At 35.6% G+C, this 18,569-nt stretch overlaps 1 pseudogene; it reads left to right on the plus strand.

The window, feature by feature from the left end:
* Positions 1 to 16,829: 16,829 nt before the first annotated feature.
* Positions 16,830 to 17,829, plus strand: LOC118847225 (annotated as a pseudogene).
* The last annotated feature ends 740 nt before the right edge of the window (positions 17,830 to 18,569 follow it).

Genomic DNA, 18,569 nt, shown 5'->3' on the forward strand with positions numbered 1-18,569 from the left:
TTAAAATAATAACTGTCCTTTTGTCACTAGAAAATAGATTTCGAGGCTATACATAGTATAAGATCCTTTCAAAGGGACATTGGCTTCCAATGTATCTCTTTCCCTTAAATTAAAATGCAAGTAAAATATTTTAAAAACATAATAATATTGTATAGAATGTTTAGACACTCACACCTTATGAATATGAAGACATAATATACTGTAATGAAATTAGCCTCAAACTTAATTTCAGAAGACCTGGCTTCACTTCATTACAAGGACTATCTTGTGTGATCATGAACAACTCCTTAAGCCTCACTCTCATCTATGAAATAGGGATGATAATTCTGACACTACCTTTATTCCTTTTGCTTCTCAGAATCCCTGGCTTTCTTCAAAGCTTACTATATGAGAAAATTTAATACTTACTTAATAAGTTATTTATTTCGTGTTATTTTGATTGGAATGTGAAACTAGTTAATTGATGGAAGTGTGAACTTTTCACTTAGTTACATTGGTATAACGGGCAAACTTAGCACGACAACCTAGAGAGATCACACTGTAAGATAGCAGCTCACTTTATTGCTATTGAGGTAATGGCCAGTTCATTAGGAACATGAAAAATCTACTGCTAAGTTTTGAGTTGTTTTGACAGTTGCAATTAATTAACTAAATATTTGGTTAGATATCTTACTTCTAAACATACCTGAAAGAAAGCAAGTAGTAGTGAAATTAACCATAAAAGTTCAGCTAAATTTCTTGTATTTCACCAAAAAACACCCATTTTTGATTTTCCAAAAATACAACAAGGGGTTTAAAAAAATAAAAAACATTGAGTAGAATCAGCTATTGATCTAAAGTTTCAATTGATTTAAGCATGCTGCCTAGTATGCTGAGAGGGTACAGGGCTAAAAATATGTCAAACTACATTTTTTTCAAGGAAATTGTGGTCATTTCCCTCACCACATTGTCACATGCAACACATGTCCAAGTTGAATGAAAAAGGTTGTTAACTTAGGAATGCTTAATTTATTTAAAGTAATTCATAATATAATTTATTATATAATAAAATGTGATTTATTATATAGTAAAATAATTTATTTATAATAATTATTTATAATAATAAGTTCAAAGTGAATCCATGGGCAAGATTTTTGATTGTCAAACTAGATATTGTAGTATTTGGATACATACACATGTACACACACATACATATGTGTGTATGTATATGTATACACATGCACACATATATATGTATGCATAAACACATACAGATATGAATATGTGTATTTGTGTATGTATATATACACATGCACATGCACATTTACATGCACATACACATACACATACAATACATATACGTATACAAATACATATACACATACATATACATACATATATATGAATTAGTCAGAAAATTGAACCAGTAAAGGATATGGTAAACAATAAAAAAGAGTCTTTGTGTCATTGGCATGTGATAAGGTTGGAGACAGAAACAGAAACTAACCAATTGTACTTTGGGAGAAAACATATTGCAACAATGTAAAACATTGTTGAGTGTGAGCTAACGCTTTCCTGTTTGCAAACATCAAAGTCACATTGATTTGAAGACAAAGCATTTTTTCAAAATTAATAATTGGAAAATAAAAGTTTTTTAAAAAATGATTATTTCGGTAGGACGACATATATAATGTTCAGCACTCTTTTTGTGCTATGTGTAATGACTCTTTTCCAGCTTAAGTGAATAATATTATAAGAAACTGTATGTAAGGAGGATTTTGTTATCCTTTTTAGAGTTCAGCTTCTCAGTATTCATGGCCACGGCAATGTCTAGTTTCCAAGTGTTAGATAATAACTCTCAGAATATCCCCAAGGATTCTAGATAGTAATTCCCAGAATCATAGTAAAAGGCAGTCCTACTGAGATTGTGTCATGAGATATAGGGCTGACATAACTGATATTTATTGTGCTTACACAGAATGACTATATTGCTAAATTTAACATGTGAGCCTAATGTTGGTAAGATGCCTTCTTTGTCTGTTGCCCGATATAGCAAGTGGGCACTGGTCAGTGAGTGGGGAATCAAGAGGGAAAACACTGGGAATGCATAGAGGAATGCATATACCTGCCTCAACCTGGCCCCCATTGAGGCTTGAGGGTATTTAGGGTAGTGCCCAATCTGTACTTGTCTCTATTGACCTGTTGTGACTTAAGGGTAGTTGCCTCCCCTTCTTGCAGGCCCCTTTGAGAAGAGCGATTAGGGAATGCTGTAGGAGTGGGTTCTCCCATTATCAGCAACGTGAGAAGACTAGACTAGGATAAAGTAAGAGTATTGACCCCTCTGAAAGTGTTTGCTTGTCTCACCAGGTCAAGAGTGAACCTGTTAGAGGTTGGAGTCCTTTCTTTCTTTCCTTCTTTCCTTCCTTCCTTCCTTCCTTCCTTCCTTCCTTCCTTCCTTCCTTCCTTCCTTTCTTCTTTCCTTCCTTTCTTCCTCTCTCTCTCTCTCTCTCTCTCTCTCTCTCTCTCTCTCTCTGTCTCTCTCTCTCTGTCTCTCTCTCTGTTTCTTTCATAAAACCTTAACCCCAGTTCACTCTGAAGCTCATAGATTGGACCACAATAGGTCACTGTCCAAGTTTCACTTAATGGCTGTATTTTGGGCCCTCCCACCTTAGAGTGAATGTCAATGGTAACTGTTTCTCTCCCAGCTTGATATTTTTAATCTTTTTTTTTCTAACTAAAGGGGCCTTCTTAGACTCACTTCTTAACTATTTACTAAATGAGTGTTACCTCTCTCTAAATGAGCACATGAAAAGGCCTTAGGCTAAAAGGGCCAGGGTCCCCCATTGCATCCTGGGTCATCTCCAGTCATCCTGATGACTACCTGGTCATTGGATCCAAATGGCTCTGGAGGAGAAAGTGAGTCTGGTGACCTTGCACAGTCTTCCCTCACTCAAATCAAAGTCAACTGCAAGTCATGTTTTCATTTCCCTGATGTCATGGTCCTCTTCGAAAATGAATGATAGACACAACTTTCTAAGAGCAGCATCTTTGTTTCTCATTCCTCATATTCACTCTAGTTGTTACCATTATTCTTCTGTTATCTCTCTTTTGAGGACATCTGTTTTATGTTGCATAGCAACCTTCCTTCTATGACCAGATCCCATTATTGCAAAGAATTGTACATTTCCTATCTAATCTCAATTCCCAAATGTATGCACTTAACAGCCCCTGAGATAACCTGGACTCTTTTACATGTGCAGCTGGTGGAGGGAAGATCCACCTAGAATGCTATAAAATAAAAATCGAGTTCATTATTTATAATGAGAAAATTCTGTTGCAATATGTACTCTGTAACTTTATTTTTTTTAAAAAATAGCATTTTATTTTTTTCCAATTACATATCAAGACAATTTTTAGCATTCATTTTTACAAGATTTTATGTTCCAATTTTTTTACCCTCTCTCTCTCCCTCTCTCCTGTGTCCTCTTACTAAAATGGTAGGCAATTTGATATGTTACACATATGCTATAATGTAAAACATAGGTTCCATATTAGTCACAGTTGTGAAAGAAGAAACAGATCAAAAGAAAAAAAAACCCACAAAAATAATAAGTAAAAAAAGTATGTTTTTATCTGCATTCAGAGTCCATTAATTCTTTATTTGGAAGTGGATAGCATTCTCCTTTATGAGTTCTTTGTACTTGTCTTGGATCACTGTGTTATTGAGAAGAGTTGAATCATTCATAGCAGATAATGACACAATGTTGCTTAAACTGTGTACAATGTTTTCCTGGTTGTGCTAGTTTCGCTTTCACCCGTTTCAACAAGCCTTTCCAGGTTTTTCTGAAATCTGCCTGTTCATCATTTCTTATTTTACAGTAGCATTCCACTACACTCATACACCAAAGCTTGTTCAGTCATTCCCCAGTTAATAGGCATCCCCTCATCCAATATTTTGCCACCATATAAAGGGCTGCTAGAAACATTTTTGGACATGTGGTTCCTTCCCCCCTCTTTTTAATCTCTTTGGGATACCTACCTAGTAGTAATATTGCTTGATCAAAAGATATGCACAGTTTGATAGCCCTTTGACTGTGGTTTCAAATTGTTCTCCAGAATAGTTGGAGCAGTTCACAACTCCAAACAGTGCATTAGTGTCCCAATTTTCCCAAATCCTCTCCAACATTTATAATTTTCCTTTTCTGTCATATCATATTTATCTGATAGGTATGAGGTTGTATCTCAGAGTAGTTTTTACTCGCATTTCTGTAATCAAAAGAGATTTAGAGCAGATCTTCATATGACTATAGATAGCTCTGCTTTCTTAATAAAAAAATGCCCATTCATATCATTTGACCATTTACCAGTTGGGGAATTGTTTGTATTTTATAAGTTTGATTTAGTTCTCTATGTATTTGAGAAATGAAACCTTTATCAAAGATACTTGCTGTAAAGATTATTTCCCAGCTATCTGCTTTGCTTTTATTCTTGATTGTCATTCTTTTATTGATGCAAAAGCTTTGAAATTTAATATAATCAAAATCATCTATTTTACATTTTGGATATGCTCATTGGATATTGTATCAGTTATTAAGGTAGGACTTTTTTTCTATTTTCTCTTTTGGAACATTTATTTAATCAAGTCCCCTTGATAAGTCTGGCCTTTGTTTCTTTGGTTAAATCAGGAGTCTTTGATGACCTGCTTACCTCAAGGGAAAGCCTAGTTTATGTGGCTTTGAGTGGCATGTTGTGACGCCCTTTGACCCTGAACAGGGTATATAAAGTCAGGGGGTAGTGTTTTGCCTTTGGGGCTCACACTCATTGGAAGAGTGTTGGTCTGGAGACCCTGGGTAGCCACTGGAGCCCCCTGCCTTTGAAGAAACCCAGATGTGGATGCTTCCCTGGTAACTATGTATTGCTATACATAGACTGGTTTGTGTTGTTTGCTATGTTGATATTGTCTCTGTTTGTAATTTCTATTTGTATTTGCTCTGAAGTTCGGGGTGCTGGCTTTTTTTCCCCCAATCTAAGCGAATGATATATGTATGTTTGATTTAAGTGAGATTGATAACCCCTTACAGTTGGTTTCTTTAGAAAAGCAGATCAAAAGAACCAGTGCTGACAGCTCTTCTTCCTGGTCTGGTTGGGTCTTACACCTCAGCAGCAGCTGCTAGCCAAATTATCACTACAGATATGAAATATGGAATTGTAGCATATCCATGATATTGTTTGTCATCTTAAAAAAGATAAACATGTTTTACTTAAAGCAATTTATGAGCATATAGGTGACAAAATAGGTAAAGTACTAGGCCTGAGGCCAGAAAGATTCATCTTCCTGAGTCCAAATATGGAATCAAACATTTACTAGCTGTGTAACCCTAGGCAAGTAAATTAATCCTTTTTGCCTCAGTTTCCTCATCTATAAAATGAGCTGGAGGAAAAAAATGCAAAGAACATTAGTATTTTTGTCAAGAAAACCCTAAATGGGGTCACGAGGAATTGGATACAACTGAAATGACCCAACAACAACAACAAAAGCAAGCTGTGGTTGCATTTGTTCTTGACCTCACATGATTTACAACTCTGAATCATACACTGTATAGTGGGGATGACTAGAACTTATACAACTATTGTTGCACAACAGTTACAATCTTTCAACACTGATAGTCAGGATGCATAAACCAATTGCAGTAGAAGCCAACTAGGAAAAAATGAATTTCTAGCTTACATAAATTATGGTATAACTATAATACAGTGATAACAGTCTCTGAATTTGGAGCAGTACCCATGTTAGCTACGTCTTGAATCCTTTGACATTGAAGATATCAACAACTTTGTAAATTATTTTCAAAGATGAAAAAAAAATGTCTGTTACAGAGTAAACAAGCTTCATAGATTCAGAAAATGCTGCATCCAATGGTATTCATATGACATATATATATATAAAGAGACAAATAATTTTAGAATTTGAAGAAAGCTTTTTAAAAAGGAAAACAATATTCAACAATGGCCCTTTTACGCTTAAGCTTTTTGAAGTTTTTAGCAGGCATTAGCGTTGATCTTGGTCAGAGGCTTACCTGTCATTCATAGTGTATATTCTAGATGTGTCTTTAATTTTTTTTCCAGTGTAGCTTGGAAGAGGTCATCTAACGTTAACTTGAGAACCCCAAATATTTAAGGGAAAAAAGGTAAGTTTTGAATGGTACATTCAGTGATCCTTAAAATGATGCAATGACAGATAGCTGGGATGATTACCCCGTTAAAATTTTCTTCCTGCCATATTTTCCTTCCTTCCATATTGATGACAATGGTGTATAATGAAAAAAAAACTGAACATATTTGTGGCTTCATATAAAAACAGTACTATAGTGTATATAAACTTAAACTTATGATAGCTGGCATGAATCCCAATCCCATTTTATATTTAACAGACTTTATGAATGCTTTAAGATACTCTCATTTTTCCCTGATGTGTTTCTGAAGGCTATAATCACCATTTATTATTTAAATGTACTACTGTCACTTTTACTGACAAAAGAATGACTGAGATAATCAAAATCATTATATCTTCTTTGAGTCCTTGATCCAAGTGATTTCTATTAAAAAAAGACTGGTGTTCAAGTAAACTCTTCAGCCATATTCATTTCCAATGCTCTCCACTATATATTGAGAGAGGGAAAAAGGGAGAGATAGAATGGGGTAAATTATCTCACATAAAATTGGCAAAAAGAAGCAGTTCTTTTGGGAGGGAAGAGTGGGAAGGTGAGGGGGAATGAGTGAATCTTGCTCACATTGGATTTGACCTGACGAGGGAATAACATACACACTCAATTGGATATCTTACCCCATAGGAAAGAAGGAGGAAGGAGATAAAAAGGGGGAATGATAGAAGGGAGGGTAGTTGGGGGAGGAGGTAATCAAAAGCAAACAGTCTTGAAAAGAGACAGGATCAAGGGAGAAAATTGGATAAAGGAGGATAGGATATGAAGGAGCAAAATATAGTTAGTCTTTCACAGCATGAGTATTGTGGAAGGATTTTGCATAATGATACACATGTGGCCTATGTTGAATCGTTTGCCTTCTTAGGGAGGGTGGGTAGGGAGGGAAGAGGGGAGAAAATTTGGAACTCAAAGTTTTAAAATCAGATGTTCAAAAAAACTTTTTGCATGCCACTAGGAAATAAGATATACAGGCAATGGGGCATAGAAATCTATCTTGCCCTATGAGAAAGTAAGGAAAAAGGGGATGAGGGGCTGTGGGGTGACAGAAGGGAGGGTTGACTGGGGAATGGCGCAATCAGAATATATGCCATCTTGGAGTGGGGGGCAGGATAGAAATGGGGAGAAAATTTGTAATTCAAACTCGTGTCAAAATTAATGCTAAAAACTAAAAATATCAAATAAATAAAAAATGATTAAAAAATTGGGGAATAGCTGAACAATGTGTGGTATATGATTGTGATGGAATACTAATGAAGTCATGCAAAGCAAATTTCTGTATTCTTAATATGTTTAAATATGTTTGTTCAAATTCTACTAATCCATCGTCAGTGGTGAATACATTTGGAGTTATTTATCTCATAGTGATGAAGGATTTATACTGACTTACACTCATACTCTCCTTAATTCCTTTAAGTAAGACCTTATGCTTTCAAAATTATATTCAATCAGAATTAACCAACAAGCATTTCTTAAGTGCCTACAATGTGCCACCTACTGTGTTAGATACTGAGGATATAAAGAAAAAAAATAAATCAAACTTTCAAAGAGTTTATATGCTAAGTTTAAATCTGCAGTCTATGGCCGTGGGGGGGGAAATTAGTGCCAAGTGAACTTACTACTGAAAGTTGCTTTAACTAAGTCTGTTAATACACACCCACCCCCCCACACTCACACACACACTTCAGTATACTGTGCAAATTAATATCAATTTTCATTTATTCAGTAAATTTAGCTATCTCTTATAATAACTATCAAACAAATTAATAAATACATTTCGAGTAAGGAGGAAATAATGAGTGCCTTTAGAGACTATAAATGGATAAGAACACATCATGAGTGATAATATAAATTATTACTCCTTCAAAGTAGTAAAACACTTTAGTAACTAAAGGGATATGACCTGATGATCTGCATCTGTTCAACATATTATTGCAATTAAAGCTCCACCAACTGTTAATGGTAATTTGCATATTTATTAGCAGTTCAAGTTAAGAAGCAGACATCTGAATGGGCTATGTGATTTAAAATTAGTCTCTTTAGGTCAAAAGTGATCTCTCCAGATCAAACTGGAGGTCTATTTCACTAAAGAAACTTGACTTGCTAAAACCATTTGGAAAATTTGGGAAAGCACAAAGTATAAAAGGATACAGTCAATGTCTTAATTGCAAGTTTCTTTTGTATCTGAGTGTATAAATACAGCAACCCTCTGAAGTCGTTGCTGTTATTATCCTCATTTTAGAGTTAAGGAAAGTAAAGCAGACAGTAGTTAACTGATGTGTCTAGGGACAAATATTTACTAAGCACCAAAAGCTGGATTTGAACTCACCTTCCTAACTCCAGGCCTAATTTTGTGTCTGTTATGTTACCAGATACCCCATGTACAAAATAACCTGTGCAAAATAAATACATAAATTAACTGTCAGACAATAGCATGTAACATAAAATGTGTTCTCCAATAAAATATATCACAACATTCATCCTTCACTTGACTCCAAACATAAAACTCTTTCTGTATGTTACTTTTGAGAAAAGCTAGAAAGAAAGTCTAAAAGTCTAAAAAGAAAGAAAGTCTAAAAGACCAGGCATAAACATAGAGGAAAACCAAAACATTACCAAACAGCATTGCAGAGGCAAAGTGCTAAAATAGGACAGAGACTGTCATCACAGAACAGTGGCAAAAAAGATATTTAAAGAAAGAAATCCTGAAACCAACTGTTAAGAGAGAATAAGAGAGAGTGTGCTAGAGGGGTATGTATACCTTTCAAAAGGAAAGACACAGACCTCTGCTAATTTCCTTCAAATTTTACCCTGTTAGCTATCGACCGAGAACAGATTTCAGGCTTTACTTGATTCCTATTTACAATCATCAGATTTAATCTTAATACTTATATGAAAATGTTATGAGCAGGGTACCCTCTATAGGTATCCGTCTATACTTATACAGATGCTTTTTTTTTCTTTTTTTCTTTTTCATTCAAAATATATGCATCAAGTTGCATAGCATCCAAAATCTTAGAGGAGAATTTAAGTTACTTACAAGAAGAAATAGACAGCAAAACTATACTAGAGGAGGAAGAAATAGTCTTACCAAATTCTTTTCATGATACAAAATGATGTTAATACCTAAACGAGGAAGAGCCAAAATAGAAAAAGAAAATTATAGACCAATTTCCTTAATGAATATTCATGCAAAAATTTTAAATAAAATATTAGCAAAGAAATTACAGCAATTTATCACAAGGATAATATCCTATGACCAGATGGTATTTGTACCAGGAATGCGGGGCTGGTTCAAATTTAGAAAAACTATAACTGATCATATTAATAACAAAAGCCAAAAATATTATTATCTCAGGAGATGAAGAAAAATCTTTAGACAAAATACAGCACATATTCCTATTAAAAACACTAGAGAGCATGGGAATAAATAGTTTTCGTTCTTTTTTATTTTAGACTTGAATACTAAAAACCTAAATACATAAAAAGAAAAACATTACTAACTTAAATATTATAACAATATAAAATAATAAAAGAAAAAAAGTCATGTAATGTAAGAGAGGATTCACAATATACAGCATTAAGTTTCCACCTATATGTTAAACATTATGTGCTGTGTTGAAAGCTGTCCATCTTATCTTTGCTTCCTTGTATATTTTTTTCCTTCTCTGCTCTACTTTGTTCTTTTACCCCTTGCTCTCTCCTTCCCCCCTTCCCAGACTACAATTAAGTGTGGATATATTTATATATAGATATTGATATGCATACACATATACATATATACACATGCATAAGTACATATAAAAATATGTATTTTCCCTAAGAATTTATATTCCTTATATTTGTTTCTTAAGTTAGGGTATAACTCTTATTTCCTATCCCTCCAGATTCCTCCATTATACTTCTACCTGCTACCTTGCCCTCCCATTACTTAACCTACCCCCCCAACATTCCCTCCCTTAGGCTCCCATTCCCATAAGTTTCTTTGACCTATTCCCTCACTTCCCCTCTAAAAATCCCTCTCATCCTCCCATTTCCATTAATCTAAATACCTTTCTGTATCCCTCTTTAGCTTATTCCTGAACCTCCTCTGTAAAGATTCCTCTCTTATCCTCTCCCCCTTCTCTATCCCCTTAGCATTTTATTTCTTTCTAAATTTAGGAGACTTTTATACTCTTCTAGATGTGTGTATTATTCCCTCTTGGACCCATTCCCAATTTCCAGACTAAGTTTCTATAAGAAAATTATCCTTTTTAGCTGTTCCTAAAGGGTTTTACTTTTTGAAGTCATATCATGCTCAGATCCATCCCAATCTTTCTTATGAACTACCCAATTACTAATATCAATATTAGGCATATGTTTTCCATTTTACATACATAAAAAGTAAACAGTCTGCCCTTGCAGGTTACCTTGTAATTGGTCTTTGATAATAGTAATGACAATTGTAACCAAATTAATTTACTTATTCAATGCCATACCAATCAGACCACTAAAATTTTATGTTTTAGAGCTAGAAAAAAATAACAGAATTCATCTGGAAGAAAAAAAAGTACAGAATTAATGAAAAGAATGCAAGGGAAGGAGGCCTACTTGTACAATATCTTAATTTTTATTATAATTTAGCAATCATCAAAACTACGTAGTATTGGCTAAGAAATAGAGAAATGGATCAGTGGAATAGCTTAGGAAGACATAATAGTCAATGGCTATAATAATCTACTGTTTGATAAACCCAAAGACTTGAGTTTCTGGGATAAGAACACAGTATTTGACAAAATCAGCTGGGAAAACTGGAAAATAGTTTTGTTGGGTTTGTGATTCTTGGTTTTAATCCTAGCCCCTTTGACCTCTGGAATATCATATTCCATGCCTTTCAATCCCTTAATGTAGAAGCTGCTAGATCTTGTATTATGTTGGTTGTGTTTCCACAATACTCAAATTGTTTCTTTCTGACTGCTTGCAATATTTTCTCCTTGACCTGGGAACTCTGGAATTTGGCTACAATATTCCTAGGAGTATTCCTTTTGCCATCTTTTTCAAGAGGCAATCAGTGGATTCTTTCAATTTCTATTTTACCCTCTGGATCTAGAATATCAGGGCAGTTCTCCTTGATATTTTCTTGAAAGATGATGTCTAGGCTCTTTTTTTGATCATGGTTTTCAGGTAATCCAATAATTTTTTTAATTATCTCTCCTGGATCTATTTTCCAAGTCACTGTTTTTTTCCAATGATACATTTCACCTAGTCTTCTATTTTTTCATTCTTTTGGTTCTGTTTTTATGGTTTCTTGATTTTTCATAAAGTCACTAGCTTCTATATGCTCTATTCTAATTTTTAAATAATTATTTTCTTCAGTGAGCTTTTGGACCTCCTTTTCCATTTGGCCAATTCTGCCTTTCAAAGCATTCTTCTCCTCATTGGCTTTGTGGAGCTCTTTTGCCATTTGAGTTAGTCTATTTTTTAAGGTGTTACTTTCTTCAGTATTTTTTATTTCTCCTTTCATAAGCTGTTGACTCATTTTTCATGATTTTCTTGCATCACTCTCATTTCTTTTCCCAATTTTTCCTCTACTTCTCTTACTTGATTTTCAACATCCTTTTGAGCTCTTCCATGGCCTGCAACCAATTCATACTTTTCTTGGAGGCTTTTCATGTGGGATCTTTGACTTCGTTGTCTTCTGGTTACATGTTTTGATCTTCTTTGTCACCAAAGTAAGATTCTATAGTCTGAGGTTTTTTATGCTTTCTTCTCATTTTCCCAGCCAATTACTTGACTTTTTATCTCTTTGTCAAGCTATGACAGCTTCCAGAGTGGAGAGTGCTCTGTCCCAAGGTTCAGGGGTTTTGCACAGCTGTTTCCCAATATTTTTCTAGGGACCTTTAAACTTTCAGTTCTTCTGAGGTGGTGTGATCCAAGGAGAGGTTTTTATTCCTCTCCTGCTCTGTGTGCTCTGGTCTGTGAGTGACCTCAAACACTCTTTTCTGCCTTGGAACTGTGAGGAGGTTCCCTCTCCACAGCTGTCACAAGCTCTGCCACATCAACCCTCTTCCTTACCCCAGGATGCCCACCCAGGACTGTGACCAAATCCAAGCAGGGCAAAGCAAGGGAATCCTGCCTCAGTGCCAGAAAAGAGATCCCTGCAATCCTGTTCCGATCAGCAACTTGGTCCCCCCATAGTCTGTGAGCCTGGAACTCTGGAAGCAGACACTACTGCTACTGCAGCTGGTGCCACCCACCACCTCTGATGCACTGGGGCTGGGGCCAGACCACACCCTTCTCTCACCCAGCTCTGACAGAGTTTTCTCACTGACCTACTAAGTTGTCTTCGGTGTTTGTGGGTTGAGAAGTCTGGAAACTACCACAGCTGCCAGTGTTTTTGTGCCCTGAGGCTTGCTCCAGCCGCATCTATTCTGGTCTGGGCCATGCTGGGCTGCCCTCTGCTCCCAGCGTAATGTGATAGACCCTTCCCATGGATCTTCCAGGTTGTCTTGAACTGGATATTTGTTTCACTCTGTCATTTTGTGAGTTCTGTAGCTCTAGAATTTGTTTAGAGTCATTTTTACAGGTTTCTGGAGGGGTTTCGGGAGAGCTCAAGCAAGTCCCTGCTTTTACTTGGCCGTCTTGGATCCACACCCTGAGTATCACTTTTCTTGTCATAAAGTAGTCTAGGATTGCCTAAGCATAGGGGGCAAGGAGATTGGGTTTCTAGTGGCATTTAGCTTTCTCATTTTCAGAGCTTTAATTCTCCAACTCTGAGGCTGAAAGAGATATTATATCCTTAGATGAGATAGGTGTCTATGCTAGGCTCAGATAAATTTAGCAATCCAAAGTCTTCAGGTGAGTAGAGGTGATCTTAAAGGAGATTTTTTTTCTTGGACATTATGGACTTCTTATAAGCTCGCATCAGAGCTAATATTACTAATCACCATAATTAGGAGTAGAGTTCAAAATGGCAAGAAGGAACACAAGAATAGGTCATAATAATTTCTTTATATAACCAATGTCAGTACAGGAAGATAAGAACAGTTGTATATAAAGAAATGTAGTCCAGGATTAAGTTACATTTTGTCTTCTCCCCCACAGTCCTTGAGTGCAGCAGGCAAAGCATAGCCCAAACAATCAATGGGTTATATATTACTACGGATAGCCCAGAGCCACTGGAGGAATGGATTCGCCTAGAGTTTTAAAAACAAAGGTCCTGGTGCAATACTTGTCACATAGCCTATGGAGCAATGGAGTCAGAGAACATGGAACAGTATCAAAGGGAGTTCTGTAAAATTACTTGGGAAGGCATCCCCAAGATAAGGAAGGTGGAATTGTAGCTTTGCTTCATCAACAAGCTTGTGAGAAAGTTTGACCATTTGGTTCTAACTGTAGCTCAGTATGACTAGGTCTTCAGCAAACCCTCATCATATAATAGAACTCAGGCCTGGACAAGTATATTTATTAATGTTTTGGAATTGGCTAAAATGACTCCCCAGATGTATACATATAAATGTATATGGATGGATACACACACACACACATACACATAGTATGTATACATGTATGTACATATTTATACTTCTAAAATTTTTATACTTATAATTTTCTGATTAACTTTATCATACAATGTTAGTTCATGGAAGAAATTTGTAGAACACCTACCCTACTACCCTGATTTTACAGCAGTGTTATTCAAGCTTCTGGTTAATTGTTTTGTGTTGATAGGGCCTTTGGTAGTAATATGTTTGCAAAATTTCTACATTTTAAGTTTTATATCATCTTTAAAATTTCTATTTTGAAATCATTTTCCATTTAAACCATAAGACATCAGGCTTTGGAATAGTACTCACCTACGTTTACTAAGTTATTATGTTTACTATAGAATGTTTCCATAGTGAAAAATAATGAGGCAAAATCATATTAATTATATTTATAAACGATTTCTCCTGGGTGGTGAAATGAGTTGCCATAGAATAAAAATTTGTGGTGTACTGTCTATTTTACTATGGGGATTATTTTTTTTTAAAAATGCTTTCTTTTATCAAATAAGAAATATGTCAATAGGAGTATGGTTTGCAATTATCATATTCTACCCATAGCTGTCAGAAACTCTAAATTAAATCACTAAATTATGCAATGCTGTGTGAATGGAGCTAATGTTTAGTTCCAATCAGAAGTGATACTTCCTGAGACTCATAAGGGATACACAAATAAAAAAATAAAGGGCTGATCAATTTCCATAAGATATAAGACTTACTCTGCTTCTTTTTGGGAGAAACGACAAGCCATCTCAATTTTTTTTTCTCCAAAAGATCATTTTTCTTGCAGTTAAAACCTTTTCAAATGTTATCAACACGACCAATATTTTCACTTGACTAATGATATCTGGCATATGATCTGTATGTTTTCCAGCAAGCAATTACTGCTATAGGAACCATCAATTTACTTCCTAACATAATAAATATTTCCAAATCAAGTGCTGCATCTATAATTTTGGAAGAATTAGTAACATTTGCATTTGTAGGAGGTTTAGAAAATACATTTTAACTACTGTGTTTAACATTAATCCTAGAGAACATTCATGGTTATGTATTTAATTTCTACTATGTCTGACTGTCAAATAATTTCTTAACAATAGCTATGTATAAGAACTCAAAATTCCACAAAAACCCTTGAGAAAAATAGAAAGCAATTTTTTAGAAACTAGGTATGGAATAATACTCCCCACCATATACTAAGACAAATTGCAATTGGTTACATGACATAAATGGTGATATAATAAACAAATAAAAATGAGCAAGAAAGACATTACCTGCCAGAATAATGGATAAAAGCATAGTTCGTAACCAAAAAAATCCCAGAAGGAATTGCGGAAGATAAAATAGTCAATTCTGAATCTAGAAAATTTAAAAATTATTTATCATAAAAACAATAGACCTGAATTTGAAGAGGAGGTAGGAAATTTTTTCCAACAATTTTTATTTTAAAAAGTCACTTTTCTAGTACACACACATACACACACACACATGCAAGTGATTTAAATTTCTAAAAAACAGAGCAATCTCTCTGTTGATAAATTGTCAAAGAATATGAACAACTTTCAGTGAAAAAATCCAAGTTATTCAAGTATATATTAAAATTTATACAGCTCACTAATATTCCTTTTTTTACCCTGTTAAGGCAATCAGACTTTTCTCTGTTCTTCCCTTTTGGGATGCTAAGACTATCAAGTCTCCCTTTTGTTTGAATGGGTCTGAAACCTTTTTGCTGTCTTTGTCTTGGAATATTTCTCAACTATTTCTCAGCATTAAGACAATCAGGAATCCTTGACTTGTATATGATGTGGTACCAGAAATGGGGAACTTTCACACACCCAGCTGGGTGAGGTCAAAGTCCTCAGGGCTCTGAACAGGATTTAACTGAGGGGAGCTTGGCATTTGACTTTTGGGGTATACTCATGGAACGAGTGTTGAGATTCTGCGCAAGCTGTAACTGCCCCCTGGCTTTGTAACCCAAACACATTGGTTCTTCTCTGGTAATTGCATATTGTGATTTGAATCAGACAAGGTTTGTCTGTTGATGTTTGTAATTTCTGTTTGTGTTTGCCTTGAAGTTCAGGGGACTGATCTTTTCCCCCTGAACTAAGTGAATGTTATATGTATGTTTGATTAAACTGAGATTGTTAACCCCTTAAAGTTGCTTTCCTTAGAAAAGCAGATCAAAGAACCTGTGTTAGCAGCCCTTCTGTATGCTGGTGTTACTGATCTTACACACTGCCACAGTAGCTGCTAGCAGATTGTCGCTGCATACCCTTGACTCTAAGCACTAGCCTTGGTATATTTGTTTCTTTTCTGGGCTATTTGTCCTCAGTGTCAGGTGTTGGATGTGACCCCCACAGTTACAGGAGTTTGAGTCATGGAGACCTTGGAACCAGGATTGCAGGTTAGATAGTACAGCCAGCCACCCTACCATGTAATCACTGAAATGCCAGACTTCCTAGGATTTGAGAACAAGCAGGATTTTGGACTTGGAAACTGGACTATGTACTTTAAGAACTGAGATAAACAATGAATATCAACCCTTTCCCCTCCACTGATACTGAGGTCATGTAGGGGGAAGGAGGATGACTGCCCTGTGTTTTGGGAAGTATGAAGTATGCTTGTATATTTTTGATTTTCTTTTGAAGTAAAAACCCCTCTTTGTACAAATCTTACTGTGTTAAATTCTAGGCATTTTCTGAGGAAAAAAATGGGCCCTTCTGAAAAGATTGTACCTCTGGAGAGATTATCTGCCCCAGGCTTTTGATTTTTCAGATAACACTAGACAGCAAGATCTTAGAGAAACTTAGCAATTGGTTTTTGGCAATACATTTACAATTTATTTTTCCCCTGGTGTTTGTTCCCTCGGAAGTTATTTCTATTGATTTAAATTTTTAAACTTTTTGTTTGTCAGATGCTTAGCTTTTTCAGGGGTGGGGAACCTGAGACCTTAAGGTCTTATGTGGCCTTCTAGGTCCTTCAGCGCAGTCTTCTCACTGAATCCAAACTTCACAGAAGAAATTCCTTTAAAAAATTTCCCTACTGCTTATCTAACCCAACCTGGGCCCCATCTTTTTGCAAAAGAGGCAGGTTCAGACCTGGCCCAGAAATGCTTGGAAGATGGCAAATAAACTGTAGGAGGAAAAATAACCTGGTCTTTGAGTTTGTAGCAGCAGTGGCAATTACAGTTGGAGCTTACTTTATTCCATAAGGACCCTATACTACTGTGTGATTTTATGCGGGCGTAGCAGGGGCCTTTTGTTTCATCCTCATCCAGCCCACATAAAATCACACAGTAGTATAGGGTTTTACTTATTGACTTTGCCCACTCAAGGGTTGAAAAAAACGGAAGAAGAGAACTCAAGATGTTGGTATGCCGCTTTGTTGTCAGCTACAGAAATGAATTCTCTGCTGTCTTTAGTTGCTATAGTCCTATTCTTTGTCTACTTCACTCATGCAGACGGTGGCTCAGAAAATAAGGCCTTCATCAGTGTCAGCATGATTCCGTGCATTGAAGCATCTGTAATGTCTATTCTGCCCAAGATTCGATTTGTTGTAATCTTTAGTAATCACAATCTACATGATATATCTGACTTGGTCTCCTATGATGAGTGACACAGAAAGACAGTGTAATCCAAGTTTATTAAGCATAATTGGCTATAATATTATCACAAGCATTCCAAAGCAAGGGGACTTTGTCTAGTGGTGGGATGCTCAGGGAACTGTGGGGACTTAAGCTGTATTTGTGTTGTGTGGTTTATTTAAGCATCCAGTTATCGAACAACAGTGAGGTTAATAAACTGACTTTGACCAGTGATGAATCAATACTGATAGAAGATGTTGTGGCCAGATACAGACCACTTAATGATGATGATCATGTTCACCAAGCAATAGACAATGAAAAGGATGGTATTACTTACAGTTACTCCTTTCATTTCATGTTTTTCTTGGCTTCACTTTATATCATGATGACCCTGACTAACTGGTACAGTTATGAGCCTTCTCATGAGATGAGTAAATGGACTTCATTCTGGTTGAAAAGTTCTTCGAGCTGGATTGGCATTGTGCTGTATATTTGCTGTATATCTACTCATCTACACAAAACCTGATCTTGACTGAACTGGAATTCTAGCATGATAGTTATTTTGTTTCTTGCTCACTTGAAATTGACAGTATTCCAGACTTTGGTGTAAGTATGTGTATGTGTTAACAAGGTAGCCTACCTGATATTAGTCAGCATGACATAGACTGTGTCACTTTGTGTTTTACTTGATATTTTCATGCCAAGCTTACTGATTCATGTTGGATTTAATAGCAGTGAAATGTAGTCAGTATTGTGTGAAATGGCAGGAAAAGTAGGTGTATGAGGAATAAAGGGGAAAAGTGAAATAGAGGGAAAGCAGAGGTGTTTGTTAGAAATTTACATTTCAAAAGCATTGTGAAACTGAAGAAGTTATTTTCTCAACTTTGTAAGCAAGTTAGGACTGCCTTCTAATAATACCTGATGACTTGGTTGAAAAACACACCCTAATAAGAAATTTGCTATTCTGGAATTCTTTAAAACATGTTATAGATATTTGTCTGATAGATGGTATCTACCCAGGATTTCCATGATTCCAAAAAATGTGATTTATCACCTATAGGAAATATTTTGGGTTACACAGTATGGCAAATTTAACCAATAGTGCCAGAGTAATAAATTTAAAATTTCCTAAGTTTGGAAGATTTTTTATAGGCAGGTACTGTTTTGCTACTTTTGTTAGTTACCCTTCCATTGTGTTTAGCACAGTGGTGTAGTATGAGCATTTGGTAACAGATATCTCCTCCCCTCCAACCTGAGAATATCCAC

Source organism: Trichosurus vulpecula, chromosome 4, assembly GCF_011100635.1.
Source record: "Trichosurus vulpecula isolate mTriVul1 chromosome 4, mTriVul1.pri, whole genome shotgun sequence".
In the NCBI taxonomy this organism is placed as follows: domain Eukaryota; kingdom Metazoa; phylum Chordata; class Mammalia; order Diprotodontia; family Phalangeridae; genus Trichosurus; species Trichosurus vulpecula.